This window comes from Gadus morhua, chromosome 1, assembly GCF_902167405.1.
Source record: "Gadus morhua chromosome 1, gadMor3.0, whole genome shotgun sequence".
In the NCBI taxonomy this organism is placed as follows: Eukaryota; Metazoa; Chordata; class Actinopteri; order Gadiformes; family Gadidae; genus Gadus; species Gadus morhua.
In genome coordinates, this window is record NC_044048.1 from 994041 (window position 1) to 1003236 (window position 9196).

General features: G+C 41.2%; 1 long non-coding RNA gene across 1 annotated transcript; it reads right to left on the minus strand.

The window, feature by feature from the left end:
• Nucleotides 1-441: 441 nt before the first annotated feature.
• Nucleotides 442-4927, minus strand: LOC115539775 (uncharacterized). Its single transcript, XR_003976037.1, has 2 exons — nucleotides 4594-4927; nucleotides 442-1523 (listed from the first exon to the last, which is right to left on the minus strand). It is a non-coding gene; the product is annotated as an uncharacterized LOC115539775 (long non-coding RNA).
• Nucleotides 4928-9196: the final 4269 nt, after the last annotated feature.

Below are 9196 nucleotides of genomic sequence, written 5' to 3' on the forward strand. Positions count from 1 at the left end.
ATATTGTATAAGTTGAGCCAATGAAAAAATAAAACTTGTCTCAAACTGTATTTTCTATGTCCATGGAAACTATATTTTAAGACTTGGCCAAAATCATATTTTCTTGTTAAAAGGAAGCCAATTAATTTAAATGTAATGTTTTATCTAACAAAAATATATAGATTTTATCAAACAATTGTTTATCATTTAATAAATACAACTAAATAGAAATTATTTGTTTTATCCAATCAAAGATATATATTTTATCAAACAAATATTTATTATTTCAGAAATACAACTAAATAGAAATTATTTGTTTTATCCAATCAAAGAGATATAATTTTATCAAACAAGTATTTATTATTTCAGAAACACAACTAAATAGAAATTATTTGCTTTATCCAATCAAAAAGATATATATTTTATCAAACAAATATTTATCATTTAAAATATAAAACTAAATAGAAATTATTTGTTTAATAAAAAATATATATATCAATAATTCTCATGACACATTGATATCAATTAACTAACTTATAAAATGATAAAACATGACATTTTACAGGGTATCTGCATGGTTGTAATTTAACACTTGAGAAATGGAATTCAAAAACAGTCAAAACCCTGATTTAAATTAACAGTGTTCCAAGTTACTAACGTTGGGATGCCAAATCTGGCTGAAATGTAAAGTCGTCCTGATTTAACCAAACAGTGTACAATTGCAAGACATCAACGGTGGGATGCCAAACCTGGCTGAACTGTAAAATCCTCCTGATATAACCAAACAGTGTACAATCCCAAGACATTAACGGTGAGATGCCAAACCTGGCTGAACTGTAAAATCCTCCTGATATAACCAAACAGTGTACAATCCCAAGACATTAACAGTGAGATGCCAAACCTGGCTGAAATGTAAAATCCGTCAGTCAAGTCTCAAGTCAGTCAGTCAAGTCTCATGTCAGTCAGTCAGTCAAGTCTCAAGTTAGTCAGTCAGTCAAGTCTCAAGTTAGTCAGTCAAGTCTCAAGTCAGTCAGTCAGTCAAGGCGCAAGTAAGTCAGTCAGTCAAGTCTCAAGTCAGTCAGTCAAGTCTCAAGTCAGTCAGTCAGTCAAGTCTCTAGTCAGTCAGTCAGCTCTCAAATTAGTCACACCACATATGTATGCCAGCTAGTCAGCTGCAAAAGCAAACACTACTACTGACTAATGCTACTTTACTTGCTACTGTTACGATGCAACTAAGCTGTACTGTATAGCTGGTCATAGAGCTTCTTGACCTTGGTGGTCATGCCTTTCGGGTCCAGCTCCATGAGGACTTTCTGGATATATTCAAATGTCTGTTTCAATGTCTTTGGATATTCCATATTGAGAACATAAAGGAGTCCCATGAGAATGGCGACAGCATTTGCGACAGACGGCAACTCGTTCACAACCTCTTGTCCCTCAAGTATAATGCCAATGTCTTTGGGTGCAGCTTGTGCATCTCTGATGATGTAGATTGCCATGGTTGCCCCCTGAAGAATGTGTTCAGCCTCTTCCTTCTCCGACACCTGGAAGAGAACAGAACGAACAGTAAAGAACATACAGTGCATTCGTAAAGTATTCAGACACCTTCTCACCCCCCCCCCCCCCCCCCCCCCCCCATATAGACTTAATTTTAAATGGATTCAATTAACTCATCTTTTTTATCATCAATCTAAACAATATCCCATCATGACAAAGCAAACTTTTTTTTTAACCCTTGTGCCGTCTTCGGGTCAAGGAAGGAGGAAGGGGGGAAGGGAGGAAAGAAGGAAGGTAGGAAGTAACCATAACAACCACTCATGTCCGAAAAGGACCGAGCGGGATCTTTTCCAGCGGCTTGCAGAGTGTGCCACAATTCGACTTCAATGAAACGCGTTCTGGAAAACCGGAACGCGTTCTGGCGCGCGTGCTGGCGTTTCAGAACGCGTTTCATTGAAGTCGAATTGTGGCACACTCGGCTTGCCATACGTGTGGAGGTCTATGAGGAGTACACGCACATAATAACTCAAAAAGGGAACACCGTAACCAATAATAGAAACAGAGAGGCTGCCTGACACAAAAATCGGCGATCTGTTGAATGCATGAGTAGTATTAAGCGTAACATATTTTAATATAATATTGACCATGGATTTTAAAGCAGGTAGATAGTCTCGAGTTAACGTGTCGGACTTGCACCCGGTCGTCCGGGGTTCTATCCCCACGCAAGTAATAGTAATATAGGAAGGATTACTAGAGAAATCAAATAACTTTTCATGCCAATTATTTTCCATTTCTTTGAATATTCTTAATTAGGGAATTAATACAATTAATGAAGGTTATTACAAAATGAAGCCAACGCCAAGAATACTAGCATTAGTCTGGACGCGAACTCGGGTCGCGCATATCACTCGCAGTGCTGCTAGACCATTCACCCAGCAGCTGATTAGTGATCACGCGATAATACATACATTTGTGTGAAAATGTGTTGTGAAAATAGCCACAGTTATAATAGATATAGCAATTAATTGAATTATTTAATTTGCATCATTAGACCCTTAGTGAAAATATACGCTGTTTGTACTTTATATATGTACATCTATGACAAAATTGTGAGGACTAGTTTTGGCGGAACCTTCTGATGGTAGCCTACAATTGTTGCTGACAGATGGATTTCTCTGAAACACCGCTCAAGTTAGCCTGACAGTTAACCTGCTCCCGACCAGGTTAGTTTGGTCGGATAAATTGCCATGGTTACTTAGCGGAAATTCCCTTAAGTCATATTGATGGAACGCAACTCTAGCTGAAAGAAGCCAGCCTAACGCACAACGCACACAGCGGGATTTCTCCCGATGCCGACACACACACACGCACACACACACACACACGCACACACACACACACACACACACACACACACACACACACACACACAGCCCTCCGGCCTCCCTACATGAAACGTCCCTCTTCATTCTGCTAACATTTCGTCTACTTCTTAGATAAGAAAGATAAAGATAATAAAAGCGACACTTCAATGTTGTGTACTTACTTATCAAATGCCGACCATAAAAACTACTCGGCTGGCAGCCATGTTGACTCTCGTGACTGTTAGGTACGGCCACACCAAAAGCGTTACCCGCGTATAAAATCGGCAATTTTTCCATAGGGAACCATTGGTTTACGCGCGTATGAGACGCGTACACGCGTTACACGCGTATAAGCAACATTTTACTCGCGCGTATGAGGCGCGTATATATACGCGCGTACATATACGCGCGTACGAGGAGTTCAAAAAATTGAACTTTTTACGCTCATACGCGCCGCAATAGCCAATCAGCGTTGAGCTTGACCCGACGTCACTGGCAGAGAGTAGTGAGCTTGGACAGAAGCATACGGCCGACATCTTTCTTTATTCTGTGTGGAAATAGTAACATAGTTACGCCATTAAATGCTTTTATGGAAACATTTTTAGCGAGAAATGTGCATTTTACTTTCATAATGTTCGCTCGGTGAATGTGAAGGATGTTTGGTTTGACAGTTATGACGAAGAGGGAACGCTCCGTTCACTTGCATGGACAGAGTCTCTGGTTACTAAGCAACCTCAACGTCTTGGCGGACTATATATCTGCTGATCAACACTACGAATGCTGGAAACACACCAGACACACCATGTGAAGTTATTTAAAACGATTATTGTTATTTATATCCGAGATTATTTAATCTAACCCGATCTAAACTCTATCACCCAAACACGGCGGCGTTTGGGTTTCCTACCTCGGACTCCAGCGCAGCCATGTCCATGGCAGCCACGGCCGGCAACTTTCTTTATTCTGGGTGGAAATAGTAACATATTTACGCCATTAAATGCGTTTATGGAAACATTTCTAGCGAGAAATGTGCATTTTACTTTCATAAGGTTCGCTCGGTGAATGTGAAGGATGTTTGGTTTGATAGTTATGACGAAGAGTGAACGCTCCGTTCACTTGCATGGACAGAGTCTCTGATTGCTAAGCAACCTCAACGTCTTGGCGGACTATTTCTCTGCTGATCAACACTACGAATGCTGGAAACACACCAGACACACCATGTGAAGTTATTTAACCCGATTATTGTTATTTATATCCGAGATTATTTAATCTAACCCGATCCAAGCTCTATCATCCACCCAAACACGGCGGCGTTTGGGTTTCCTTCCTCGGACTCCTAAATCCAGCGCAGCCACAGGCTGGGGGGGGGGGGGTCTCATCTACGCGCGTTACGCGCGTATCTGACCATTTTTGACACAAAATGGTCAAGCAACATTTTAGCTGCGTTACGCGCGTACATGGTACGCGCTTGGTGTGTTCGCAAAATGGTGCTGTGCCGATTTACAAACGTCGTATACGAGTGAGAGTATTTAGAAATACACTGCAATAAAACCGCATACCAATGTCAAATAAACCACATATTAAATGAGTTTCACTTATATTACCTTTTAATTAATGTTGAGGTCACGTTAGCTACACTAGGCTAGCTAGCAAGCTACATTTAGTTAGCACCTACCAGAGAAATAGCCAGTGACAAACAGAGAAATAACAGCATTAAAAACAGCAGCATATGATTATTGTTGTTTTCACTTACCAGAATATAATCCGTAAAATGTGGATATGATGCTATCAGTCTCTCTCTGGCGCAGGAACAGGTCCAGGTCGGTTGATGCCGCGTGGTCTCTGCTCAAGTTTAGTTTTATGTGCGAATGCGCATGTGCGGCGAACCTATGCGTAATCCTAAAATTATGCATTTGTCAAAACAGAAATGTCTTGGTTTGAGCTCTTTGCGAAATTTAATGTAAAAATATTTATTTTAAACAATTTAATAAATGAAAAAATATTAATTGGAAAAGTAAAACAAATAATATTAAACTGCATGGAAGGACAATTATAAATTGGATGAAGTACAGCTCGAAAACATTTTTACAGTGTAGATGTAGAGAAATGTTTGACATTGTACCGCTCCATCAAACGCTGAAAGATCTTGTTATAAAATTCTTTGCCAGCGTCAGTCTGCAGTTTATCGGGGGTACGCCCTTCACCGAGAATATCATCAAAAGCTTTAGCGACGTCGATAGCCCTCTTGGATGGTAACGGACGAACCCATGCATGTTTTGAGAATACATCGATACACGTCAACAGAAAATGCACACCATCATTTTCGGATGCATACTCTGCCATATCCACTAAATCAGCCTGGAACTGTCTATCTATTCCACTAACCAATACTCTATTTCGGCGGAAATGTATCGGTGCAGGTACATGCAGGGTGTAGGGATCCTGCTTCAGCAACCATTTCTTGATATATTTTAGTGGAGGTACTGCACCCTCACTATGCGCGAGGGCCGTTCTTAGTTTATTGATGCCGCCGTAACCCCCTGGTCCGGAGGGATCATAATAAGTCTTATGCAGCCGTTTATCCATGTCGTATGCATGCAACAAAAAACGAATACTGAAACACTGATCAGAGTTATCCATCCTTTTATTTAAAATGTCTGTCCACTCAAAACAATTCTCAGATAAAGTCTACATGCAGTTTTATTTTTCTGCACCATTTTACAAGCCATCATTCTAGCAGTTCTAATACCCTCGGCGTTTGAGGCATTATTCAACTTCAAGACATCCGATACAAAAGCACATATACACATGACATGTCCGACGGTAAAACAGTCACCATCGGGGAAATGGGTAAATACTTCAGCTAACATTTGATCAGTAGGTTTATCACACAAGAATTTCATGACCAGATCATTCCAGCCCTTATACGTACATTTGATATAAGCATTATGTTGGACATACGTATCATTTTCTATGGCAGCATACATCAAAACGGATAGTCTATCTGATACAATCTTGCTATCCGCATCATAGGCATAAGAAAACAACACACCCATTATAAACGCCACCCACCACCACCACCAGGCTTTGGTTTGCAAAATGACAATGTAGGGCGCCACATTTGTATGGCTTCATGTATCAGAAGCAGATGTTCATCGGACACACCTTCGGTGGTCAATGAATCCAGTTTTTCGGTATTATAGGTATTGCATATTAAATCACATAGATAAGATTCGACCACACCATAGATTTTTCCGGGGGACACAGTCAACCCTGTAGTCTTCTTTAGAACAGTTTCTAAAAGTAACAGGAAGGGGTGTCTGTCCAGGATGACACAAATGTCATGGTAGTGGGATTCGTAGTGATGATGTGTCGCTCCCTGTAGGCATGAATGGCGTCGTTGACTTGGGCAATCACACTGGCATCCCCAGCAGTCCGCTTGCTTCTGATGGTTGATGATGGCCACCACACAGACCCCCGTGGTAAATCGCAGAACAGCCAGCGATGCAGGGTTTAAACGGATCTGTATTGATACAGGCCATCCGTCGTCTCTCACAGCAGTGTCCACCTCCAGCTCACTGTCCTCTCCGATGTGTAGGAAGGTCAGATTCAATCCGGTCAGATAGACGGCATACTCTTGAAGCCAGTGGGGTCCGGGTTGCACAGCCTTTAAATCAGCAGTCTCCATAGCCACACCCCCACCTTGAACATGTTCATCATTGACCTGTGCTGCATAGCGTATCAAAAATATACCATTAGAATATGAAAATAAAAAACACACACACAACACCCACATATTAAAATAAGGTATAGCCTATCAAAAACACATTTAAAAAAGGAAAATAAAACACCCTTAATACTACTAGTATGTACCCTCCACCTTCTTATACATTGCGGGCATTTTCTAATGCTAGCATAACCCTAAACATACTCAAACACACCATGTACCCCATCATCAAACCCAGACGACTCAAACAGGCACATTCGGCATTCATCATCAGTTGTGCTCCATGGTTCTTCATTCGTCTTAGCCAAAGAATCAATCTCTGCAAAAATTCCACGTAGTGCAGACAGATCAGCCCACTGCATGAAAAAGACATTATCAAAATAATCAGCAGCTTCTAAAACACTGGCGCGTAGAGGAGAGCTACCGATGCAATGCATATCATAGCACTGTGGTAGCTCGTCTGTATCAACACCGCGTCTGAAAAAAATGAAATCCTGTGGTCTCTTCGTATGATAGTTTGCATCCATGCGATGAATCCTCGATTCATACTGAAAGGTGCATGCCAAACGATGTTGAATCCTCGGTTCATACTGAAAGGTCCAACGGTATTCATGGGGTCCCCCATGCCATGTACCCTCGTCGCCGTCTAGCATGGGGCATAAATTCTCCAAGAAAAAATTCCACTCGTGAACGTTCATCCGCCACTCTGTAGCACAATCTTTAACTTTCAAAATAACACAGCCATCGACCCATGATATTACATACTCCAAGCCGTATTCGCCAACGTGGGTGAATGAATCCCCGGCACTCCGGTCTCTCAAGCCTAAAACAGGCCTCGTTCTTTTGAGTGGAGCATTAAGCAGTACCGCATCTCCACAACTATCGACATAGTTAGACACAGGCGTACTAGCGTTGGACATACCATCAGGCATCTGGTTTTCAATGTCCTCATTGCTCGACACAGAGTCGTCCATGGCGGGGGAAGACAGCGGCGACGGGGTACGAGGGCCCCTATACAAACAATAAGGACTATCTGATCTATGGGTTTCTTCTGATGAGCAGTCCATGTCGAATGAAAAGAATACTGCAGACAACTTGATGAATGCGGGGACCCTACAGCAGCCGTCGCCCCCTTTTTATACTATGTTTACGACCCGCCATAAAACATAAACAGGAAGTGTCTGTCTATACAGATCCCGCACCCCAGCGACCCCTGCAGGTTCACCACTGGCATTACACCTGTCATCCCTACACAATGGATTTTATGACCCGTCATAAATCATAAACAGGAAGTGGCTCTTGTGAATAGGGATACCCCCCTCCACCCCCACCCTCCCCAACCGGAAGTGTGTTCAGATCGGAATGGACCCAAACAGTATATAATATAGACTACTCTGGTCGACTCCATGCCACGCCGTATTGCTGCAGCAATTCAGGCAAAAGGAGCTGCAACTAAGTATTGATTGCCATACATGCTGAAACTTTCCATGTTCATACTTTTCAGTTGGCCCACATTTCTAAAAAATCATTTTTTGTACTAGTCGTAACTAATATTCTAATTTTCTGAGATACTGAATTTGGGATTTTCAGTAATTGTCAGTACTAATCATCCAAATTAAAAGAAATAAACATTTCAAATATATCACTCTGTGTGTAATGAATTGATATAATATGTAAGTTTAACGTTCTGAATATAATTACTGAAATAAATCAACTTTTTCATGATATTCTAATAATTTGACCAGCACCTGTATAGCATATCGGAGACGGGTACACAATCAGTGCATTTGCAAATGAGAGCCTGCAGTAGGTCCGATCTTGTGACATTATTTAACCATCCATCTACAGCTAATACGATCAGACAGATACATCATTGATCACATAAAAGCCCACAACAAGCCCAACATCACCACGGCAGGTGCGCTCTCTCACGCACATTCACACAATCACTCCAACTTCTCCAACTCCAAGGCAAGGCTGTTACACTAAGACCATAAACAACCACAACTAACCAGCCTACATATCCACAATAATGCACAACAATCAGTTCTATACATTGCGTCTATCTTCTGTTTGGTGCACATGGCTAATTTGCATAGTTTGCACCGGACTGTCGGCTCCGCTTGTCAAAAAAATAGAACGTATTTGTGAATAAATGCTTTGAATTCTGAATACTGGACTTGGTGAGCTTGAATAGGCTAAATTTAAGTGACCTTTAGTGAGATGGCCTAAAACGGAATACAAATGAATTAGTCTAGGACATATAGGCTTTCTGGATCAATTCAGAGGTTCAACTGTTCGGGATCGGGTGTTGTCAGCAGTAGTCATTATGCGCTAAAATGGTCCCTGCCAGTGTTTTTCTATTCTGATGTTTGTGGATGAATCTTTCAGCTACAGCTTTGTTACATTTCCTTGCGATGGTTTGCTAGTTTAACTATACAGCAATAAATCAAATGATGTAAGATGATGTGTCCGTTGCGGGGCTGTCATGTGAGAGCCGTATACGCATTTTAAAAACACCTGTAATCAGCGTGACTCACGCTGATGTTTTTAAAATCACATCATCTTACATCATTTGATTTATTGCTGTATAGTTAAACTAGCAAACCATCGCAAGGAAATGTAACAA